The sequence below is a fragment of the Aquarana catesbeiana genome, linkage group LG03 (genome assembly GCF_042186555.1).
Source record: "Aquarana catesbeiana isolate 2022-GZ linkage group LG03, ASM4218655v1, whole genome shotgun sequence".
Classification (NCBI taxonomy): domain Eukaryota; kingdom Metazoa; phylum Chordata; class Amphibia; order Anura; family Ranidae; genus Aquarana; species Aquarana catesbeiana.
The window spans coordinates 340,692,638-340,718,233 of NC_133326.1; positions in this window are offsets into that span (position 1 = coordinate 340,692,638).

Below are 25,596 nucleotides of genomic sequence, written 5' to 3' on the forward strand. Positions count from 1 at the left end.
ATAGTGGCCCTGTATTGTGGCTAGTGGGCCTTGCCTAAAGTACCAAAGAGGGTGATATCCTTTCAATGCTCTACCCTTAGAAAATCTGGGGAGTCCTATGCAAAAGATTACAGTGGCATCACACTTATTACCTGAAGCCAAGGATGCTGTGAAGTAAGGGGTAATCACCCTACTGTATTTCCCATATAAGCGTGTCTCACTACATTACAATAGTACTGTTCCCTTCAAGATTGTAAGCTCCTATGAGCAAGTCCTATCTAACCCTCTTGTACTGAAGTGTATTTTAACAGTACTGTCTCCTTTTATGTTGCAAACTCTTGGCATTATATACTGTAAATCCTAATAATTATAATACAAATTTTAAATAGTAGGTAGGAATGTGTTTCAGTTTAGATATTATACCTTGGGTTATTTAGGCATGTACATCAAGTAGAGTGGAACTTCTTGTGTTACTTTTCAAAGCTATCATTCTTTCCAAGGAGCACTGGAGGTTTAGGCCATTTATGGCGACTTTACCTGCTATTTATCGGTTCCAGTTCAGTGACTCAGAAAGCATTAAAGCCAGAGACAGCCAAACAACTGGCAGATGGTATATATTACCACTCATAGAGATGGCTGTACTGCCCTTGACGACGGTTTCTTATTCTTGTCCCCTAGACTGCTGCCACTGATGTTTCCGCATCATCTAGTATTTGAATCTATTTACAGAGCTCAGGTGTTGGCTCATAGATGACACAACCATGTGAATCCCAGTGTATATACAGTAGACCTTATTATAGGATGGATGTTTGTATAAATGTGTCTTACAGCTCAGCTCCCCTCTGCTACTAAATCTATGACCAAAATCAGATTAGACCCTTGCTGCTGCCCTTTAAAGTAATTCTGGCACTTTAACAATCTAAAACAAAAGTTGTTGGCATGTATAAAATGCACATACCCAGAGGCTCCTGTACATACCTGCAACAACCTTTTTAAATAATCGACAACGCTTCAACAATTTTTGGTAGTGCTAAAGATTGCCCACCTATTTCTGCTTCCTCTCATTCCTATTGCCTGGTGAGGCAGCCCATTTTTGGTTTAATCTTACTATGGCATGTTTGATATAAAGACTCACAAAGCTGAAAATGACTTACTACTGAAGAGAAAATCACTCAAGATGAGCACATTAGCCTTCCATCCACAGCATAGCCAGTGTTTAGGTCAAGGTGCTAGCACAGCTCGTCTGCAGTTACACAATCAAAAAAAAAATCTGGAATTTGCTTCAGCACTTCACCTTTATTGAGCCTTCATGCAAAAGACATTACAGACAGTGTGGTGTACAGTAAAATTCGACACGTTTCATGCTGTAACACTCACCGAGAGAAACGTGTCAACTTTTACCGTACCCCGCACTGTCTGTGATGTCTTTTGCATGAAGGATCAATAAAGGTGAAGTGTTTGTCAGGGCTGGGCTTAGCCCTTCCTTCTCTGAGCTGGCCGCTCAGCTGTCGACTAATTGCCAGCTCCTATCTCTCCACAGGTGCCCAGCTGTTGATGATATCCTGCTCGTCAGTCCTGCCTACTTAAGCCGTCCAGGCCAGAGGCTCTCTGCCTTCGCCTTGGTCACATCACAGAAACTATCTCCTGCGGTCCTGTTCAAGACTTGCTTTGCTGACATCCCTTCTGGCTCCAGATCCTACTTGCTGTTCCACTACATTGATCCCTTTGTATAAGTATGACCTCGGTGGTATGGATGTGTCATTGCCATCATCCCATATGCATATGTAGAAAAATATAATACCTCTTAGGGGATTTTTAAGGCAATGAATTTAGAGTTTTTTTTAATTTTTTAAATAAAAATCAATTTTAATTTGTATCATTCAGAGTTAAAAAATGCAAATTTTACAAAAAAAGCATTTAAATCAATAAACATATAAACATATATTAAAGTTCAAGACATAAAAGTGAATCTGCATATACATCAAGTAATGGTTGTGATATAGAATTTACATGTAGAAAAATTATATAAAGAAGAGAGTGATGTATCACACTACCCAATGCAGTCACCATTGGTGACCACCCTGGTATAGAGTAGTGGAATTTCCAACGCGTTTCAACGTTTATATCTTTACAGAGAAAAGTCTTCTTCAGGGAAAATACATCACAATCTAAGAAGTCAAAAAACATAATGTTACAATTTATACACATATGCACATATATATCTCCTGCATTGGTTGGATTCTCATGTGACTTACGTCCTCCCAAAGCATCCCGGGGTACGTGTATTACATGCCGGGGGCCAGAGACTCCCCACACCTGGCGGCCTGGATTGTCCTATAACTCTACAAGACGGCTGGATATAAAACACAAATGATCCTGATATTAGGGGTCCTCAGCCTCAGAAGACTGATGGCTGTCTGTGAAAGGGCAAATAATAGAAATGAGTGGTACCCGTGAGGCAACTGTGGGCTAACCCCACAGGAAATACCACATAGATAAGTCCCCCCTGAAAAACCGGGTTCAGCCATAAATATAGGCTCCCCAATGCCGGGAGATCCCGTTCCTTTTAGGTATAGGATAAAAAGCACTTACTTTTTAGAAGGTGCCAGTAGCATAACCTGGAACAGGAAGGGTCCGTGGAGCTCAGAACCATAGATTGGCCCTAATGTTCTTGGGTAAATACCTCAGGAAGAATGACACCATTTACCGTCTCTGGAGTCCTATATGTGGTGTGGGCCGGGTTGTGGGCGGAGACAGAGCGCTGCGCTGACCAATGGCGCGGCTTGTCTGAGGTTACTGCTGTCAGGTGCGCTCGACGTAAGTGCGTCGAGCGTCACCTAGGCAACAGACTCCGCTCTGAAGCCCGCGCATGCGCGACGAGGTGGCGCGCGTCTGATTGCGTGCCCACGCAGCGACATGCTTGAGTGGTGTGAGCGTAGGATAGTGCTGTGGGAGCCGGCTGCCATCTTGGAGAAGGGCCGTGCCCACACTAGATGCAGTGTAACAGTGTAGCTATCCACCAGGGTGTAATGTACCCGTGATGGATAGATAATGGATAGAAATCTATCCTGCTACATGCCCCAGTAACCTCCCAAGTACAATGTCCCACCATATGAGGCGGGTTTAAAGCTGGGAAGGGGAGAAAAAATTATATAAGTAAACAATGGATGAAAGCCATATGAGGGGTTCAGTAAACCACATTAAGTCCCCCCTTGTTTTTTAGCTAAAGATGGATATGGCGAAAGGGGGGGGAAAGAGATTTGGACTAATAACCACCGACACAGAAGTTCCTGCCTTGCATGGGGGGCATGGCAGGAAGAAGGAGAGGGCCCCACTGTAAGCTGGAACAACGGGGCCCCCCCTGTGTCGGGTAGGTATAGGACTTTCCAAAAAACATCTCTGGGGCTTATGGGGAGCCCTGGACCCCCGCACACCCTCCCAAAATGGTGCCAATGGGGACAGCAGGACACAGGAGATGAACCAACCAAGAAATACAGTGCTACTAATGGAAACATAATAAAGAAAATTATAATAATAATAACATTAGATGAGAGTAACAAAACAGTAAATAATACGTTTGTTGAATTATTCCACTCGGTGGGGCTTAGAGATGTCAGCCCCAGCCTTGGTGTATTGTAGTAACAAATTTGTAGGTTACAGAAAATTAAGATAAAAATTATACAAAATATAATGAAATAAGGTTTGAATCCCCCCAATGGCTGGACAATCTCCAACATGTGTCCACATAATAGCTAAGGGGTTAAAAGAGGGGGGGGTGGAAAGGTAATTTGTGTTTAAATCCCCTAAGGGGAAGATAAAAAAAAAAAAAAAGGAAGGAGTATCTGGTCTGAAGTATGGAAAGAGGCAAAGGTGAGGTGGAGGGCGTGCCCTTAGTCGGTTTTGCCCGATCTAAAGCCCTCCACAAATGGCCTAAAGCTCTCCGTTTCATTGAGACCAGGGGGGGGTGGCCCTAAGGCGCCTGATCCAGCGCATTTCGCACTGGAGCAGGACCTTGTTCCAGTCGCCCCCCCTGGTGGGTATATGCAGTCTATCCAAGATTGTGAAGTTAACCTTGGGCATCCTATAGTTATGCTGTTTCGCTACATGCCTGCCTAGTGGTAAATATAGGTTGCCAATGCCCATACTGTGGGTGTGCTTCTCAACCCTCTTGGTAAACTCCTGCCGGGTTTTCCCCACGTAAAAGGCCCCACATTGGCATTGCATTAAGTAGACGACTCCCCGTGTTCTGCAGTTCGTGAAGTGCCGTAGTTGGAAATTTTCCCCATTAGGTAGTGCAATCATGGTTCTCCTGCCTATAACTCCACACTGTGTACATGATCCGCATGGATATGTGCCCCAGGTTTTGCAAGGGTCTGTTCTTTCACTTCCTTTATATTCGCTCCGTGTGAACATATTTCCTATGGAGCCGGATTTTTTGTAGGTAATTTGGGGTCTGGAAGTGACCAGACTACCTAAAATGGGATCCTCTGTAAGGATTGACCAGTGTTTGGAGATGATCTTTCTTATTTGTTTATGTTCATTGGAGAATCTCATGATGATTCTGGTTGAGGTGTCTTCTTTCTTCAAGTTTTTCTTTTTAAAGATTAGATTTCGTCTGTCAGTGTTTTTTACACGATTGAATGCTTTTTTGAGAGCTGTTTTTGTGTATCCTCTCTCCATCAATCTGGCAGTCAATTCACTGGATTCTTGCTGGAAGTCCTCGTGTGTACTACAATTTCTTTTGAGTCTTAGAAATTGACTGAAAGGGATGGATTTTTTCAGTGGCTCTGGATGGAAACTATCTGCGTGTAGCAGAGTATTACCAGCCGTCTCTTTTCTATACAAATTACTCGAGAGTCCTCCAATTTGGTCTTTAAAGATGGTAATATCCAAGAAATTGACTTCCTTGGAGTCATAAGTCATAGTAAAGAAGAGATTAAAGCTGTTTCGATTCATGGAGCTCAAGCATTTCTTGAGTACATCTTCAGGGCCATCCCAGATAATGAAGATATCGTCTATGTACCTCTGCCACATGCAGATGTGGTCAGAGTACACAGACGATCCCTCTCCCAGCAAGAAGTCCTTCTCCCACTCCCCCAGGTACAGGTTGGCATATGGGGGAGCGCAGCATGTCCCCATAGCCACTCCCTGCACCTGGAGGTAGTGGGAGCCCTTGAATAGGAAAGTATTATGTTTCAAGATGAATTCCAACATTTGGAGTATGAAGGCATTGAACTTCCAATCTGTGGTTGCTCTTTGTCTCAATACCCGTTCAACAGCTGCTACTCCAGCGTCATGTGGAATGCTGTTATAAAGACACTCCACATCAATGGTGACTAGAAGAGCAGAGTCGGGGATGGTCAAGTTATCTAATATCTGCAGTAAATGGATCGTGTCTCTAGTGTAAGAGGGTAAATCCATGACGTGGGGTCTAAGATGGTAATCTATTATCTGGCTGATGCCTTCCGTGATTGAACCGTTGCCAGAGATGATAGGCCTCCCTGGCGGGTCATCCAATCTTTTATGCACATTTGGCAGGGCGTAGAATGTGGGTAAACGAGGGTGCTGTATTCGTATAAATTCCCACATCTCTCTGTTAATGGCCCCTTCATTGAAGGATTCATCAACCAGGCATAGCAATTCCTGGTTGAATCTCTCAACTATTGCTGGGGAGATTTTTTTGTAACATTTGGTGTTGTTGAGAACATTAAGGCACATTTTTTCATCATTTTCATTGTCTATCAGGACAATGTTTCCCCCTTTGTCCGATGCTTTGATTGTGATGTTCATATCATTCTTCAGGGTATTGAGTGCATGTCAAAGTTCTGGACTGAGGTTATTTTTTGTTGTTTGTCTATCTAATTTTTCGAATTCTCTGGTCGTCTGCTTAACGAATAGTGTTATCGCTGGATTGAGATTCAGCGGTGGAAATTTGTGTGATTTCTTTTTAAATTTTTTTGTCCATTTTTATATTGGGTTTGGCAGCTTCTTCTTCTGATTCCTCTTCATCACTTTCCCCACATCCTAACTCTTCTTCTAAGAGATCTTCTGTGAAGTTACTCTCTTGTAATAGGAGGTTCAGGTCTCTGAGAGCCTTAAAGTCCGCTGTTTTTAAATTAGGTGCTACTTCCGGTTTAGTGATTTTTTGTTTAGCATATAGGCTTTTCAGCAGCAATTTCCTGGCAAAGAGGTAAATATCCTTGGTAGTTTCAAAGCTATCCATGCCTTGATTGGGGCAAAAGGAGAGACCCAATGATAGCACTCTTCGCTCCTCTTCAGTAAGTTGATGTGAGGAGAGGTTGATAACGTTTAGTTCTTTTGAGTTAGAGGGTCCGTGGGTATCATCATTAATTGTGTGGGGGGCAGCGGATTGGGTAATGATGTGATGTTCTTGTCTAAAAAACTGTCGAGTTGTGTTTGTTGAGTCTTAGGGACAGCCCTTTCGTCTTTCCTACTTCCCCTTCCCAAGTTGGGGAAGAGGCCTCGTGTATTGCCCTGAGTTGTACCTTTGTGCATATTGGATCTGCCACCCTGTTGTGACTCCATTGTCTCATGATCCGTAGTACATTTTTTGTTGGTTTGTTTGACCTCTCCCTATGTCTCCTGTTGTCTTCCCAGAGGTCCCTTTCTTTTGCCTCTGAATTGGCCGGTATGTGAGGATGCTGATGAGGAGGAATTAGATGGTGTATCCGAAGAGTAGTCATTTGACTTGTTGGCATTCTCTTGATATGGAGTCCTTCTTTTTCTATTTTTTTGTTAACTGTGTTCCATCTATAAGCTCTACCCTCCCTGAAGGCATTTTTATCTCTCCAGTATTTTTTCTCCTTTTTGATGAGGATGGCTTTACCAAAGGTATCCAAATGCTCTTTGAGTTTTTTCTCGTAGGTCGCATATTCCTCATGCGTCTTTAGTGGGGTGAGTCGATCATATAATGTTTTGATTTCCGTGTTCATACTGTCAAGTTGCTGTTTGTATTAATTCTGGAGCAGTAGCATGAGGTTCATAGAACAATCATTAAGCTTACTCTCCCAATTCGTCTTAAGTTCTTTGGAGATGTTTTCTAAAATGGGAAATATTTGTATTCTAAGACTGATCGGGTTTATTCCTTCTCTAATGTATCTCCCAAGAGAAAACTAGAGAAACTAGAGAAAAGTGAGGATAGATCTGAGGTAACCTGTTCCTTCCCTTCATAGCTCTTTTGAATGTTTGCCATAAACTCCTCCCATTCTCCTCCCTGTAGGTCCCCCATATTTTCCCCTATGTGTATTCAGACAGCAGTTTGGGGATTGAGATGTAGATAGAATCAGAGAGCAACTAGCTCTCTTGACTAAGGGTGCACTAATCTCCCTTTAAGAATATGTGGGGAGCAAAAAAAGTGAACTCACAATTATTAGAATTAATTAATTGTAATATACCTTTTTGGGGGTCCACATCCAGCCACCTAGGTCACTTTCGAGGTGTGGGTGTATTATCCACCCTAGTTATCAATTTGTATAAGTATGACCTCAGTGGTATGGATGTGTCATTGCCATCATCCCATATGCATATCTAGAAAAATATAATACCTCTTAGGGGATTTTTAAGGCAATGAATTTAGAGTTTTTTTAAATTTTTTAAATAAAAATCAATTTTATTTTGTATCGTTCAGAGTTAAGAAATGCAAATTTTACAAAAAAGCATTTAAATCAATAAACATATAAACATATATTAAAGTTCAAGACATAAAAGTGAATCTGCATATACATCAAGTAATGGTTGTGATATAGAATTTACATGTAGAAAAATTATATAAGGAAGAGAGTGATGTATCACACTACCCAATGCAGTCACCATTGGTGACCACCCTGGTATAGAGTAGTGGAATTTCCAACGAGTTTCAAAGTTTATATCGGGAAAATACATCACAATCTAAGAAGTCAAAAAACATAATGTTACAATTTATACACATATGCACATATATATCTCCTGCATTGGTTGGATTCTCATGTGACTTACGTCCTCCAAAAGCATCCGTACGTGTATTACATGCCGGGGGCCAGAGACTCCCCACACCTGGCGGCCTGGATTGTCCTATAACTCTACAAGACGGCTGGATATAAAACACAAATTATTCCAATATTAGGCGTCCTCAGCCTCAGAAGACTGATGGCTGTCTGCGAAAGGGCAAATAATAGAAATGAGTGGTACCCGTGAGGCAACTGTGGGCTAACCCCACAGGAAATACCACATAGATAAGTCCCCCCTTAAAAACCGGGTTCAGCCATAAATATAGGCTCCCCAATGCCGGGGGATCCCGTTCCTTTTAGGTATAGGATAAAAAGCACTTACTTTTTAGAAGGTGCCAGTAGCATAACCTGGAACAGGAAGGGTCCGTGGAGCTCAGAACCATAGATTGGCCCTAATGTTCTACATTGATCCCTGACTTCTGGCTTGGCTGACTATCCTGAACTTTGGCTGTGTTTTCACTACGTTTGTTCTTTTTACTTTTATTATTAAACAAGTGTGATTTAACTGTACCTCTGTCTCAATCTGATTTCATAGTTTCTGACAGTGTTGCAGCGAATTCTGGATTTCTTTTGATTCTGAAATTGATTTATTATGAAAAGCAATTGAGGACAGAATGTCTGTCTTTGAGCATCCTCAAAGATGGACAGCTTGAAGTCTGTGACCTCAGCTAGCCACTTGATCTTGAGGAAGGACTTTTCCCTGCTTTCTGAAGATTACAGCATTCTTTTAGAGTGCTTCTATCAGGCAGACCATGGGAGCCAGTACCTAAGCAAAATCATTGGCTGGAACTGGAATTGTTTTTTTTATTAATAAAAGGTTCAGTGTAAATAATATTGTGGCATTGGAGAAACTTACCAATAGTTGTGCATTGAGTATAATGATGTGGTAATTTTGCCATTTTCTTTTTAGTGTAATGATCCCACTTGTCTTAAGTGCATGCTTTAAATAGTGTATTATAATACCCGTCTGTTCATATATTAGGTTGTTCTTTTTCACAAGCCAAGTCAAGGTAATTCAGCTTAGAAGAATTTGGAGTTCAAGGACAAGTTCATGTCAAGGACAAGTATAAGTAAGCATTAACCACTTGCCGACCGGCTCGCGCCGATATACATTGGTAAAGTGGCACGGGTGCGCAAAACGACGTACCCGTACGGCACTCCGTCATCGTCAGCTTCCGCCACGGGCAGCCGAAGCATGCCCGTGGGTCCCGTGGACCCAATGTCTGCCGGTGGCCCGCAATCGTAGCACAGAGAGACAGAACGGGGAGATGCCTATGTACACAAGGCATTTCCCTGTTCTGCCTAGCAACATGACAGGGATCTACTGCTCCCAGTAATCGAGAGCAGTGATCTCTGTCATGTTCTAGTGGGCCCACCCCCCCTACAGTTAAAACCCCTAGTGTTTAACCTCTTCCCTGCCAGTGACATTTACACAGTAATCAGTGCATTTTTATAGCACTGATCGCTGTATAAATGCCAATGGTCCCAAAATAGTGTCAAAAGTGTCCGATCTGTCCGCTGCAATGTCGCAGTCATGATAAAAATCGCAGATCGCTGCCATTACTAATAAAAAAAATGAATGAATAATAAAAAAGCCATAAATCTACCCCCTATTTTGTACACTTCTGCTCAAACCAATGAATATACACTTACTGCAACTTTTTTTTTTTTACCAAAAATATGTATGAGGCCCTGTAGAATGAAAAGATGGTAGCTGATATTTTTAAATGTTATGTTATCCATGATATTTGTGCGAATGTTTACCAAATCCATGGTGGAGATTTACTAAAACTGGTGCACACAAAAAAATCTGTAATATTATAGGGTTGATTTACTAAAGGCAATTTGCAAGTGCAGTTGCTCCAGAGCTTAGTAAATGAGGAAAAGCTCTGCTGACTTCCATCATCTAATCATGTACAAGCAAAAATGCTGTTTTTTTTTTTATTTTACTTGCATGTGATTGGGTATTCTTTGTAAAGTAAAGCTTTACCCCATTTACTAAGTTCTGGAGCAACTGTGCTTACAAAGTGCACAGTCTATTTGCCTTTAGTGAATCAACCCCATTGTGTTTGTGGGCACTAAAATTAATGTTACTGTATTTTCCTCAAAATATATATTTTCAGGAAAAAATACACTAAAATGAATTTTAGTGCCCACAAACACAATATATTTGTACAAAATAAAAGTTGCAGTTGTGTTATAGTATAAAGCCACCAAATATATCAGGCCGCAAAACTGTGCATGCCTACAAAACGGCAAAAAATTATGATACCCAAATTATCAATATGTGATGCTTTAAATGCTTTTATAGCTCATGAGTTTAGTTAGCTGTAAACAAGCTAGAATTGTTGTTTTAACTCTGATGTTCACGACGATATCTAACGTGTGCCACAATCGCCATTCACATACACATATGTGCACATTTGAGTTCATATGTGTGTGAGAAGGGCAATGGGGGAGCTTTTCTCTTTTTTTATCATATTTTATTTAGACTTTTTTATTGAATTACAGAGGCTAGCAAGCTTAACAAGCCGCTGTGTGATAGCATTGTCAAAAAACAGGTCTTCTTTATGGACATATCAGGGGTCTATTAGACCCCTAATGTCTCCCCTGCCCCTCTACTGCAGCCAACCAAGTACAGGACTGCGCTTGAGCCACAGCGTACCCAGGTTTCTAGCCAAGAATCTAATACAGAATCTGTACTCGGAGCTTCTGGTTTACAGTTTTGCAGGAGGAAATCAGGAAACATAAGTTCATCCCCTGTATGTAATCCTGACATTGGCTGTTGCCATCCTGGGCTACAGGGAGGAATACAAGAGCCCAGGAAAAGCGCACCGGTGTCTCACTCCAGTTGCATTCAGGTGACACAGCTTCCCAGATTACTTTTACAGTAAAGTCCAGACCCTCCACAAAGAGAACGTAAAACCACTCCAGGTAGGTACACATGGTGTACCTGTATAGGCAGTTTATTGGTAAAGGTGCATTAACCCTTTAACTTTTTGAGCAATTTGAGCTACAGTAGCACTTCTATCGGATCAGACTATGGGGGCCAGCCTTCACTCCCCACATGCATCAATGAGCCTTGGCCACCCATGACCCCATTGATGTTTTGTCAGTTTTCCTACCTTGGTCCACTTTTTGTAGGCCCTGACAACTGCAGACCAGGGACATCCTACAAGACCTGCGATTTCTGAGGTGTTCTGTCTGAGTTGTCCAACCATTACAATTTGTTGCCTGTTAAAGTCGCTCAAATGCTTATATTTGACTATTTTTTCTGCTATCAACACATCAACTTTAGGGACAAAATGTTCATGTGCTACCTAATATATCTCATCTGCTTTCAGATGCCATTGTAATGAAATAATTAATGTTGTTTACTTTACCGGTCAGTGGTCATGAAGTTATGGCTAATTGGTGTATATAGCTATATAAATATACAGAGAATAAATATTTACAGTATATGAGAGTTGTTGTACCTATTAAATTATTTGTATTTCTGTCCATCCAGGCCTGTGATTTAGCCCTGTCTGACAGGGCAGGAGAGCTGATTTTTCTCTGCTGCAGTTAAGTAACACTCACAGGGCCTGTCTCTCTCCTAGTGTGTGACTGGACAGTGAAAGAAGAGGCAGCGGACTGATGAGTTCATCTCTCCCTTTCTTAATCTGAGCTCTGGGACAGGCTGATACTAAAACAATATCAGATATTTACACTACTTACATTTAGATAAAAACATTTAATGATTTATTAATGCAAAAACTGCAATAATTTATGTCTTTTATATCTGCCTGGAGTCCAGCTTTAGGAAAACTATGCAGAGAGAAATGACAAACATATTGAAAAATAAAATTAAGATTTACTCACACGTTATCATTTAATAATCATTTAATAATGAAAAAACTGCAATAATTTGTGTCTTTTTTATCTGCCTGGAGTCCAGCTTTAGGAAAACTATGCAGAGAGAAATGACAAACATACTGAAAAATAAAATGAAGATTTACTCACATGTTAAATGTGTGGAAAACGTATGACAGTTGCATGTGCCATACATAGGACTTGCGTATCTATTAATTTCATTTAGCCTTAGCTATGCATTTAAATTCATTTAAAATGTAGCATGCAGGACCTTTTACAGTATTTCATGCTGTGTTTTCACACATCAGTTTGAACTGGTTCCTTTGCCATATATTTTGTCAGTCATGTGTTTTTTATGGACGTTAACCATGACAGTGAGAACAAAGCCAAAATCAGGATATGGTCTGAATAGCATGCTCACAAAAGATGTTTTGTCACCTATATGCAGGACTGACCCTACATCCTCCCATTACTTAATATCTAATATATATATTATATTTATAATATATAAAGGTTCTGTGGTTAATACATTTAGTCAGAGCCTTGTATGCATTTTATCAGCCACATATATGGTTTATTTTTAAATGTGTCAGTGATTAAATAGATAAGTGAGCAACCAAAATTTCCTATATAAGTACCTTGAAGATAATCTGACATTTTGCTTCAGTTTAAATAAAGAAGAACATTTGCTGCAGCTTGTATTGTGATTCGTTTTCTTCTCTGACATGCTAACTCATACTTAACCACTTAAGAACCGGAAGGTTTTACCCTCTTAATGACCAGGCCATTTTTTGTGATACGGCACTAATCTACTTTAACTGACAATTGCACGGTCGTGCGAAGCTGTACCCAAATAAAATTGATACCCTTTTTTTCCCCACAAATAGAGCTTTCTTTTGGTGGTATTTGATCACCTCTGCGGTTTTTTTATTTTTTGCGCTATAAACAACAAAAGACAATTTTGAAAATAAAATAAATGAATGAAAATAAAATAGATTTTTTACTTTTTGTTATAATACATATCCAATAAAAAAAATGTGTAGCACGGTCCCCTAGAGGGCTGCTTTGCATTTACCAGTTCATCTGCAGCCTGTGAACACTCGAACCCACCTGGCACTCTGGGTTCAGACATCTTTTTGCAGGCACCTTTAAATGACACTCAACACAAGTCAAATATATATATATATATATATTATCTTAGCTTTTACTGAAGCACCGCGGTATATATATATATATATATATATATATATATATATATATATATATATATATATATATATATAAACACAGGGCAATTGATCAACTGATAACAGCCAAACTCAGTAGAGGAATCTCCTTAAAGAAAACAGCTTAATTACAGTTCAACCGTACAAAACACAATATACATATATGTACAGAGGAATACCAGCTAGAAAGTAAACTGGAATGATTGTACAGAACCCACTATTTAATGCAATATGTTACCAAACTAAAGGGGAATCCCAGGCCGGCCTATTAAACCTTTATATCCTAATGAGAGACCAGATAGAATAGGAGCAGGACATGGGGCCCTCTATCCAATAGCAACAGCAATGTCCAGGATGCAGGAAGGCAAATGTCTTCACCGGCAGTTGGAGCTAAATGAATTATATTCAAATTTAGCACAGTGATTTGATGACAAGCAAGACACAGACTAGTGATATTCCTTGAAGTAGTTGCAGACATCTTAAGTCTCCCGGAAGGTGCGGGAGACTCCTGCATTTCTGCGGTGGCTCCCGCACACCCGCAAGCGCCTCCCGCTCGATGCGGCGGGGATCAGCTGTGATCACCGATCTCCTTTGTATAGATTTTTAGCTGACAGCTACATCTCTTTCACTCCCTCCTGCGACTGACGGCTAAAAAGCTATACAGGGAGATCAGTGATAATAGCTGGCCCTCCTGCTGCGCACCGATCATCCCCAGCTTCTCCGTGTACTCCTCCCCCTTCCCCCTCCCTGTCCTTCTCCCCCCTCTCGTCCCACGCAACCGGCTCCCCTCCTCTCCTGCCAGCTGTGGGGGGAACTAGTAATAGGACACAGTGAGCAAGATCGCTCCTGTGTCCTGTGATTATTGAGCAGAGTAAACTGTGTTTACTCTGCTCAGTTTATGAATGGACAGGAGCCTCTCTCTCCTGTTCATTCATCTTTAGTGCTGAGAAAGGGACTGGGGAATGTGTCCTCAGTCCCTTTGCCTGTCTCAAAGGGGAGAAAAAAGCATTGTGAAAAAAAATTAAAAACAAATTAAAATGTAAAAAAATCAATTATTAAAAGTAAAAAAAACTACTGACACCGTCCACTGCCACCCACCCCCCACCCCCTTCCCCAGAAGCACTGCGAAAAAATATTGAGAAAGTGATTTAAATAATATTAATATATATTAATAATAATAATAATAATTTTAATCTATATCACTAATAGTTTGCGTGCACAAAGCGCCACCTCCCTGAAATGAGTTTTTGCAGGTTGGGATGTCTGAGTTTAGGGTAAGGATGCCTATGTACAGTGTCTTATGTAATGCAGTAAAGTGTTTCCATGGGCAAGGTGTCTGTACACAGTGTTCAAGCAAGATAACCAGATAAGGATTGCAACCGGTGGGCAACTGCTCTCTCACCATCGACATAACCAGATAGAAGCCTCTGAAACAGTGACCCTGGATAGGATGTCCTTTGGAGAGACGAACAGCGATGACCCACCAGCTGCAGGATACAGGCGGTCCTTGTGTCCGTCTGATGAGTTGATGCCGCATGGATGTCTGATGAACAGCAAGCAGAGTCGGAACCTCCGGGGCCGGTTTGGGGTTACTTGATCACCGTGTGGTAGGCCATAGCCCTCTCTCTGAACAGCAAAGAGGAGCGCACTCGGTGAGATCCAGGAAGAAGAGAGCGTGGGGTGGATTCCCTGACCCTTTTATAGTTCCTCCCAAAGGTCCCATCATGTTGCGCAGGTGTATCTGGGATGTGTAGTCCGGGGGTAATATACCAACATCCAAATGGCTGATCCAAAGACTACTAGTCCCACAATCCTCCTTGGTTGGCTCACAGATATGATGACAGTTACTGCAGCCCAGCACTAGAGGGACATTGGAATAGATGGAGAATGATGGGAGGTAGTCCGCATAACTGGTAATTGTAGTCTGCTGTCACTACAAATGTAAAAAAAAAAATGTATTCATCAGTTTAGGCCAATATGTTTTCTTATATATCTATTTATATATATTATCACTGTATAAATGACACTGGCGGGGAAGGGGTTAATACTAGGGGGCGATCAAAGGGTTAAGTGTGTCATAGGGAGGTGTTTCTAACTGTGGGGGGGAGTTGACTGAGTGGGAGTACAGAGAGATTGCTGTTCCTGATCACTAGCTTGTCTGATCTATCAGGAAAACGGAGAGCTAAGATTACACTGCAGAGCTCAGTAAGGAGGGCTCCAAGAGCTGATTGGAGGGAAGGGACACCCCCCCTTCACACAGGAACAGAGCTGAGGCTGTAAATCAGCTGGAGATCCCCCACCATCACCATTTTTCTCTTGGTGTCAGGAAAACTTGTCAGAAAGTTATTCATGCTAATAGCAGAGGAACAAAGCAGCAGACAGAAATAACACTCATTGCTCCTAATTGAGACAAGGACACACTATAGAGGGATATGTTTTGTTCATATTTCATGTTTGATGTTTACAACCACTTTAAAATGGAACAGGTCTAGTTATAATGTCCAGCCAGGCCTCCTCCCCCTGTAAAAATTGTCTGATGATAGTACCTGTAAACTATAACTGTAGAGAAAAAAGTTAAATGTTATACCTACCTTTCCCTTGCCCTCAGCATGGCAGGGCGTGATACCTGCGCCCTTCCAGGAAGGTTCCTGGAAAATGCAGAGTAGTGCAAATCTTGCAAGAAGACACTCCAGTCCATTGGAAGAGCATCTTCTCGCAACATTTGAGCTACTTTGTATTCCTCAGGATTTTGCTTCAAGGAATGTGATGTCACCCTCATGCCAAAATGAGGGTTAAGGTAATTAAGGAAAGCATGAAATTTCACCTTTTTTTACAGTTATGTTTTGGAAATACTATAATCAGGCAATTATAATAGGTGAGGGGGCCCAGACATTAAAAGCTGACCCTGTATTTTATGGAAAGTCTGCATTATTATATGATTTCAAAAAATCTATAAGCCGGTGTTACCTTCAGTAGCTGCTTAGCTCATCAGTAGATCCAAGGCCATTGGCAGTGTTCTTGACATGCAAATCTTGACATTTTCTCTAAAAGTCAAGCCTGGCTCTGCCTCATCTGTCCTCCTAAGTTCCCCTATTAGTCTGTTAATATGATAGGTGACCTCGTTGACTAAGAGGCAGGCAGGGTTGGAGGTTGTGAGCATTCTGAATCTAATAATCATTTTGATATGCATTTTTTTTCTCAAAGTAACCTCTGCTTAAACCTTTTTTATTAAATATTTAGTTCAAAATTTATGTTAAAGGTTTGCTGTCAAAGCAAGTGGCAAACAAGGTAGATTCTTGATCCCAGTCTAACTTCTACCTGTTTTATATACACTGCTCAAATTTAAAGGAACACATTTAATCAGAGTATAGCAGCTGGGATATTGATCTGGTCAGTTAGGTAGCAGAGGGAGTTGTTAATAAGTTTCAGCTGCTTTGGTGTTAATGAAATTACCAACAAGTGCACTAGATGGGCAACAATGAGACAACCTCCAAAACAGCAATGGTTTTACAGGTGGAGGTCAATACATTTTTTTTTTTACCTACTCATTTTTTCTGATTGTTTTTCACTAGTTTTGCATTTGGCTAGGGTCAGTGTCACTAATGGTAGCAAGAAGCGATACCTGAACCCTATAAAGGTTGCACAGGCAATCCAACCCCTCCAGGATGGCACATCAATATGTGCAATTACCAGAAGGTTTGCTGTGTCTCCCAGCACAGTTTCAAGAGCATGGAGGAGACTCCAGGAGACAGGCAGTTACTCTAGGAGAGTTGGACATGGGCCGTAGAAGGTCCTTAACCCATCAGCAGGACCAGTATCTGCTCCTTTGTGCAAGGAGGAACAGGATGAGCACTGCTAGAGCCCTACAAAATGACCTCCAGCAGGCCACTGGTGTGAATGTCTCTGACCAAACAATCAGAAACAGACTTCATGAGGATGGCCTGAGGGCCCGACAGCCTCTAGTGAGCCTTGTGTTTACTGCCCGGCACCATGGAGCTCGATTAGCATTTGCCATTGAACAACAGAATTGGCAGGTTGGCCACTGGTGCCTTGTGCTTTTCACTGATGAGAACAGGTTCACCCCGAGCACATGTGACAGACGTGAAAGGGTCTGGAGAAGCCGTGGAGAACATTATGCTGCCTGTAACATTGCTCAGCATGACCGGTTTGGTGGTGGGTTAGTGATGGTCTGGGGAGGCAATCCATAGAGGGACCCACAGACCTCTACAGACTAGACAATGGCATCCTGACTGCCATACGGTATCAGGATGAAATCCTTGGACCCATTGTAAAACCCTACGCTGATGCAGTGGGTCCTGGGTTCCTCCTGGTGCACAACAATACCTGGCCTCATGTGGCAGGAATATGCAGTCAGTTCCTGGAGGATGAAGGAATTTATACCATTGAATGGCCCCCATGCTCGCCTGACCTAAATCCAATAGAACCCCCCTGGGACATTATGTTTTTTGGTCCATTTGACGCCGTCAAGTTGCACCTCAGTCTGTTAGGAGCTCAGTGATGCCCTGGTCCAGATCTGGGAGGAAATAGCCCAGGACACCATCCGTTGTCTCATTAGGAGCATGCCCCGAGCACATGGGGGCCATACAAACTACCATTTTGAGTTGCTGCAATGAAATTTCAGCAAAATGGACTAGCCTGCTGCATAATTTTTTCACTTTGATTTTTGGGGTGTCTTTAATTCAGCCCTCTGTAGGTTGATCATTTTCATTTCCATCAAACGATGTGGCATCCATTCATTCCTAACACATTACCCAGTCCATATAAGTATAGATATTCAGCATGATATTTTTCCCCATTGAGATCTGTTGTGTTTTCAGAGTGTTCCTTTAATTTTTTTGAGCAATATATATATATATATATATATATATATATATATATATATATATATATATATACATACATCATACATACATACATGTACAGGTATATGTGTGTGTGTTTTGCTATTTGATGAAGTTGAGTCAACTATGATGGATGATCTGATACATTAATTTTTGGATAACGTTGTCTTTTTTTGCTTTTTCATGTCCTGGAAAATGTTAACCTAAATAATGAATAATCAAACACAACTTTTATTAACTAGAACCAGCCACACCTCCTCTGTGCAGTGCTGATTAGCCAGACTGATCTGTCCTAACCCAGAAAACAATGGCTTTCTGTTCTTCTAGCGTTCTCCTGGTGGCTACTACTATGGTAACCGTGATTTAAAAAGAAGTATGCTAACTCTTCCAAGCCATGTGCCAAGGAAAAATGAAATATATTTCACAACTGGAAAATCCTGATTTACTATATTATAGTTTTTCATATAGCATTTAACTGAAAAAAATCAGCTTTGATTGGTTGTGAGTTACTGCACATGACACTTAACGTTGCTTAAATAAGCCTTTATTAGTTAGAATAAAGAGCCAGTTATCTTTTTTTGCATGAGGCACGCTTTATGTTCCTTGATAAATGAGAGTTCATTCCATTCTTGTTATGAATGGAGCAGACACAAAGAATCAGGAACTATGTATCCCAACTTGGGAAACCATACCAACAACTATATGGTTTGTTCCTTAAATAACTGTTTATGTAGCTAAAAGGTCTAGCTATTGAAGTTAACTTGATACCAATATCTGCTTATGCTCAGCCAACAAGTATACTCCAAGCACAAGAAATGAATACTTTATGTGAGAACATAAAGTCTATAGAGGAAACATGGACAACAGTGGACAAAATAAAATGTATGGTTAACCTGATGTTCCTTCATCCTTCATCAAGACTCGGGATGGGCTGCAAAGATCAATCACAACTTTTGATTCTTCTAGCCCAGCCCTGTGTCACAACACAGCAGTAAAGCAAGGGCCAAGTTGTTTAGGACCAGATTTGTAGTATGGCCTGCTATTGTAAACAATATCAAATAACAGGTACAGACAAGTTAAAGGACAAGTGTACTTTCAGACAAAATACAATAACCCAGCCTCCCTAGTCCTCTAGAGCTAAACTACACAGAACCCTCTACCCCAGCTCTCTACTCACCTCCATGTTTTTCCTCTCCAGTACAAATCATCTTCTCTTCTAGCCATACCTGTGCAGTGAACCCTAATAGATTTGCACAGGGTCACATTTAAAGCAAGGCGAGAGTGATTTTCGAAAAGTGTCCATCAATTACCCTATACTCACCTATTCAGTGACCCTCTTCTCCACAGCTGGCACTGATATGACCCAAAGAACCAATGGTGTTACTCCTCCGGTCATGTGACAGACTTGGGCCTAGCAAGTGGCCACCAATCCTGAAAATTTCAAAGGGGAGGAGGTCACATGCTCCTCCATACTTGGAAGTGCCAGTTATTGTCAATGGGTGTGGAGGAGGAAGGGGTGTCTCTTTAATAAAGACAGCCATAAAAACTATTGCCCCCCATGTGATAGCAATAAAGTTAAGTATAAAAAAGTTAAAAAATAAAGTAACTTTATACTCTTTCATACACACACATAAAACCATAAACACAAACGACAATTGGGCTATACAAGTCACATATCATCCAGAACATCACAGTGAAGGCAATAATTCTAGGGCCATCATTCATGATTAAAAAAACATACAAAAAAACTGTAGGTGGGCTCGCATGTTTCACAGGCTCTCACAAGGGAGACACAGCCTGTCAGCTTCTGCAGGGGAATTTCGCCCTCCCTCTCCTCGTCTCACTGTGCAATGAGTGAGAGACACACAGACAGAGCAGCTCACTCTGCTCCCTCCCCTGCTTCCTCTTTGGCAGGGGGAGGGAACCAATGACACTCAAGGAATACTGCAGCAATGCATCTTGGGACATAGTCCCCATTACAAAATGGCCCATAGCTTTCTATGGGGACAGAACTACACAGACCAGCTGGAACAACTGGCAAAAATAGCGGGACTTTTAAGGTGCCAAAAATAAACATACAGTTTTTATATAAAAGTATATGTTTTTTTATTAAATACCAATTTCTTTAAAATGACAATAAATGTTCAACCAATGTATATTTCATACAGTAATGCAGCCACTTCTTGCTCTACATGTTTTGCTCAACAGAGCTTCCTCAGGAGATTTAAAAGTATTGCATAGAGTTAAAACTATAAAAGAAACAGATAATGGTAACTATATAGATAATAGGGTATTGTGACAATCATGTCAAAGAAAAAAATGCATAGCATGACATTACACAAAGTTACATAAACTTTTCAAATGACAAGCTGAGAACTTGTGCCTACCAGATGCTTTAAAATCAAAGGCTACTTGAATCAATTGAGTAGTTCCGGTTCCTCTAAAACCTAGGTCAAGGGGGCAGGTTTGCAACCATAGACAATATTCTGAAATATAGGATTAACATATAAGTTTAACTATATAAACATTGTTATTAGTTATTTGTCAAGGGATGACTATGGTTTTTCTGTAGGCAAAGCAAATTTACCTTGTTAAAAATTAATTTCAAAAATAGAACTAATTGGTTCCTCATTTCCTTGGAAAAGAGTAGCTTGCTGCTGGGATATGGAAGGAAGGAAACAGCAAATGATGTTTCCTGAAGCCTAGAAAAGCCCAGGTATTGACTTGCAGCACTCCTGCTGTAAAGACCTGTTTTTCCAGAAACATCAACCAGCACGGTCCCACGGACAAAAAGAGGGAAGTGTATGTGTATAGTATCCTATATATAATGTCTTTCAAATGATTGTTCCTGTCTTGGAAGGGATGGGGGTCTCAAGTCAACCTAATGCAGGGCACCATCATTGCAGATGAACATCATTTGACAATTCATTACCTAGCGAAGGTAAAGGTGACCAGTGAGCCCCACGGTACACAGACCAGCTGCCCTCAGGATAAAAGAAAGGAAAGGACTCCATCTTGTCTGGCTGGGGGAAGGAGACACCACGAGGCAGAAGAGAAGATCAGACCTGGGGAGAGGTATTGCCTCCCGGGTTGACATACTGTTCCTGCCAGGCATCCACAGCCAGTCAGGGGACATCCTGCCTGAGAGGGGGATCCCAGGTGCATATCCAGGTGCACCTGCACCGACAGCATGAGGCATCCAGTTGTGAGGTAGCCAGTCAGGCTACCTTGAGAGCCTGCCTGTTCTAGGACATTTCGTTTGGGCCTTGATCGCAGGATTGGTGAGTGGGTACTTGCTCATTTGCAGGAAACAAAGACACTGCATGCAGACAGCGTTGTTTACTTTGCCCACACTTGCCAGAACCTGAATCACACAGATGCCCTGTTAAGCAATCAGTGTCTGTCCTGTCATCCAGACACTGCCAGCATACTGCCTTTACACTATGCCCAAAAGGAGTTCAAAGTGCACCAACTAAAGTGGCTAGCCGAATCAAGGCCTTCTTCAAAGGGACTGAAGTTATTGAGGCCAAAAGGACACATGCTTATACCAAGGGCTCAGTAGATGTGATGCATGACCGGGGTAGTCTGTCTTAAGAGTTAGGCCATGGACCACTGAACCAGGTGCAGTGTTTACAGTTTGTGGGCGTGTGGTGTCAGGGGACAGAAGAGGGAGGTCTGACATAAGTGAGGGTCATTCCTCTGCTCTCCTCCTGCCTGGACTCATAGAGCCACATCTAAGTGAATAGGTGACCAATCTGGTATAAAGTTTGCCATTTGTGGTCTGTTGCTATTAAAGCATTTGCCTCTGCTCTTGGGGTTATTCACTGTCTAGGAATCCCCTGAAAGCAGCCTGATAGTATCAGTGAGCTATATTGCTCTTGATCTTTGGTCATTATTCTACATTTAATTTACTTGAACTATGTGTAACTTTCTATTTCACAGAAATCCCACCGTAAAGACAATTTCTGTGTTTTATCATAATGTGTGTGTTTTCATTGCTCTTTGCACTTACACTATTGCCGGGTGTGCCAGAGGGGTGGAGACTGTTGAGAGGCACACTACAGAACCAAACATACTCAAGCGGCTCCTGCGGGGGTAGCGCTACATAACTTTTTACAAAGTAAAATAAAAAACAAAAATACCTTGGCTTTAGCTCCTCATGAGTTACAGGTGATGTAATTGTGCCCTAGCACTGACTCCCTAAAAAATTGGGCACTAAAAATTCTGCAAAAAAGCACTCCAATTTATTGCAAAAATATATTATTACACGATTTCAAGTACCAAGCTGTTCTGGGAGCAGCGACACCAGAAGACGGAACAAGGTACTTTTTTTATTTTTGGTCAATGGTTTTAGTTTATATCTTTATTTTTGCATGGCTTTTTTTAACAAATTTGTATTTAGGAAGTGGGAGTTGTAAGTTGGTGGAAGACAACAAAAAGGTAAAAAAAAATGAAGATGAAAAAGAAGGCAAGCCATGAAGACAAACAGCCCTAACAAGAACCGTAAAGCCACCCTAATTTACCCCTTGCATACCACTAATCGTAGGGCCTTCCCATTGACATTAAACAGTTTTAGAAAGATTTTTAGCATTAACAATTTTTCATAGATGAATGAATATTAGTCTTGAAACTGCTCTTTGTATCCAACCAATGTTTATTGTGTATGAAAACTAAAAGAAGAGGGAAAAAATTGCTATCATTTTTGGTTTAAGGGAAAAATATTACTATTGGGGGATACTTTTTTTTAAAAAAAATGAATAATGTTTTAATACTTTTTAATACTGTGGTGCAAAAGTATACATTATATTGCTGTCTGTTTATCAGAGAAACAGCAGAGGAGGCAGAGATAGAGATAAAGCAGTATATTTGTTATATCACTTGCCACATGAACTGTATAGCAAATCAGAGTGCTCTATCGCCAGGGGTGCTCAGATAAAAACCTGGATACCGAAGTTGGTAATAAAGACTGACAGAGGGGACAGAGAGGGCAAGTGAGACAACACTAGGTTGTAGGTCTGTAGTCTTTGGTCATTAGGGCTTGATCATATAGAATGATATGTATTGTAACGTAAGTAATCTTACCAGTGTGCACTTATGTTTAATAAACCTTGTTTGTAAAATTTGAAGTTACATTTGCACAATGGGACATCATTATTTGTGTATTTTTTAATGCAGACTTAGCTTTCTTATATCACTACATACCTAGACTACACGCAATGCTCCTGGATTCTCCCCAGAATTCTGTATTTGGGGTGAAATAAGAGTCCTTTTTGACATAAAAATATAATGTAGTTTGGTAATGCTAATGTGTCCAGATTTGTTCAGTTGTCAGATGTATTAAAAGTGGCTTTTTATTGAGGCATTCTGTTTATCAGCAGTATTTTGTGCAAATGTGCCCCTACCCATGCACTGTACCAAAAATGTGGTTCGCCCCATTATCTGCTTATCTTATAGGGCTAGTGTACACAAGTATTGCTGTCAAATACAGGCTTTTAAATTGCAACACTTACAGCGCTAATGCATGCATTTGAACATAAAAGGCTGCGTTTGACCTGATTAGCCTGCAATGCAAATACATCTCCAATATTACAGGTAAATTACAGGTCTAATTCAGCCTTTGAACTGCACTATAGGTAAATGGGAATCTGCTGACCTGTGTTTGACTTGCATTTCACACTCATGTTAAATGCAAGTTAACAAGACCTGCCCTTATATTCCATTTAAAAACTGAACAAGAGGTTGATGTACAAATGTATTATTTTAGAGATAATTATTATGGTAATGTATATTAAAATTGTTCATCTACAAAGGGCATCCACAGTATGCATTGCTTTTAACTATGTTACTCTGTACACTTTTTAATTAAAATATAAAGATATAATGGATTCGAATGATCAGAACTTGATTGTGTCTGAAATGAAAAACAAATAACATTTCATATCTCTACCTTGTTAATGAGCAATATTTTTATTAAAATCACAAACAGAAGAGTACTAATTATAGAGAGAAGTCATAAAGAAGATTAAGTGAGTCACCTAATCTGTAGATCATCGTCTTTAAAGGTATTATCAATCTGTAGCATGTATAAATTGCTTTTAAAACCACACATTACGTTTCATATAGCCTATTGAAAAATATTCCCTGTCGTTACTGACATTTGAGAGCTAATGTTTTTTTTAAATCATCATTGCGACAGCTGGGCCTCCTTTTGAATAGCTGATTTCAGTTGGTTTTCTACTGTTAGAGCATTTACTTTTTGTCAAGGTCAAAACCATTTTCTGAGTTCCTTGTTTTCAGTTCGTTGTGCAACACAGAGATACTAAGCTGCGGTTTCCAAATCTCCATTCATGAACTACAATCGGGTCTGACAGGTCAAGAGCCTTTAATTAAAATCAAGAGAAGCAAATTAATTGTGTGGGCTGAAAGTGTAACAAACTGTGTGCAGAAAGATCTCAGAATAGGTAGAATATTGTACTACTTTACCAAGTGAGCCAATCAAAATATTATATGTAATTATAATTGTTGTTACATAAAGGGAATCCGCATATAAAACAAATAATCCCTATTTGGTTTTTTTGAGTGGATGAAATCATACATCAATTCCCCTGCCCTCCTTGCTTTAATGGCCTGGAAACATTGCCATCTTCAGATGAGGGGCAGCCATACCGTTTGAGCAAATTGTGTAGCTGCACGAGGGCACTCTGGTAATTAGGGGCCCACTTAAACTAGGTGAGGGTCAGATGGGTGCTGGGACCCCTTCCTACTTTTATGTAGATCTGGACATCTCTCACTTCTATCGAGTTGTTGTTCCTTACATAGTTTTTTTACTGGGACAGTAGCTGAATGGAGGGTCAAAAAAAAGTTTTTGCACCGCAGCCCTTTAGTGTCTTTTTTTGCTTCACTGGTACCACGGATTATACAGGTCCAGTACATATTATAACTTTCCTACTAACTTATTATAAAAGCTAAACAGTAATATGCAGGGTGCAGTAATCCAAAGCAACTATACAGAAATTTTTTTACTCACATGAGATTGTTATTGGATACAGCATATTGAACTCCGAGGTTCCCATCATTCTTCTTTACCTTGCTATGCTAAATTGTGAGTGCAGCTATATTTTAAAGACCTCCAGGCCCAAAGGCGTCAGCTGCCAAGGTGAAACAGGGCGAAATTGTGTTACTGTGCTGTGCAATGTGGGTGTGTGATAATAATATAATAATAATATAATAATATACACTTATTTTTTACCAAAGACACATAGCAGAAAACATGTTTTATAGCAGAAAATAAATAATATATTTTTTTTTTTTTCAAAAATGTCCATCTGTTTTTATTTATATCGCAAAAGATAAAAAACCCAGTGGTGATCAGATAAATCCAAAAGAAAGCTCGTTTGTGTGTGAAATAAATGACATCAATTTCATTTGTGTACAGTGTTGCATGAACACGCAATTGGCAGTTAAAGGAGCATAGTCCTGAATAGCAAAAAATGCTCTGGTTATGAAGGGGGTAAAATCTTATGGAAGTCAAGTGGTTAATTATTGTGCCACAAGCCAAGTCCAACAGATGTGTACATGGTTCAGCACAATCATTTGTATAAAAAAATAACTCTTTCATTACATATATTTTTCTGCACACAGCCCACCTTCAGGAAGAACTTCATTAGTAAA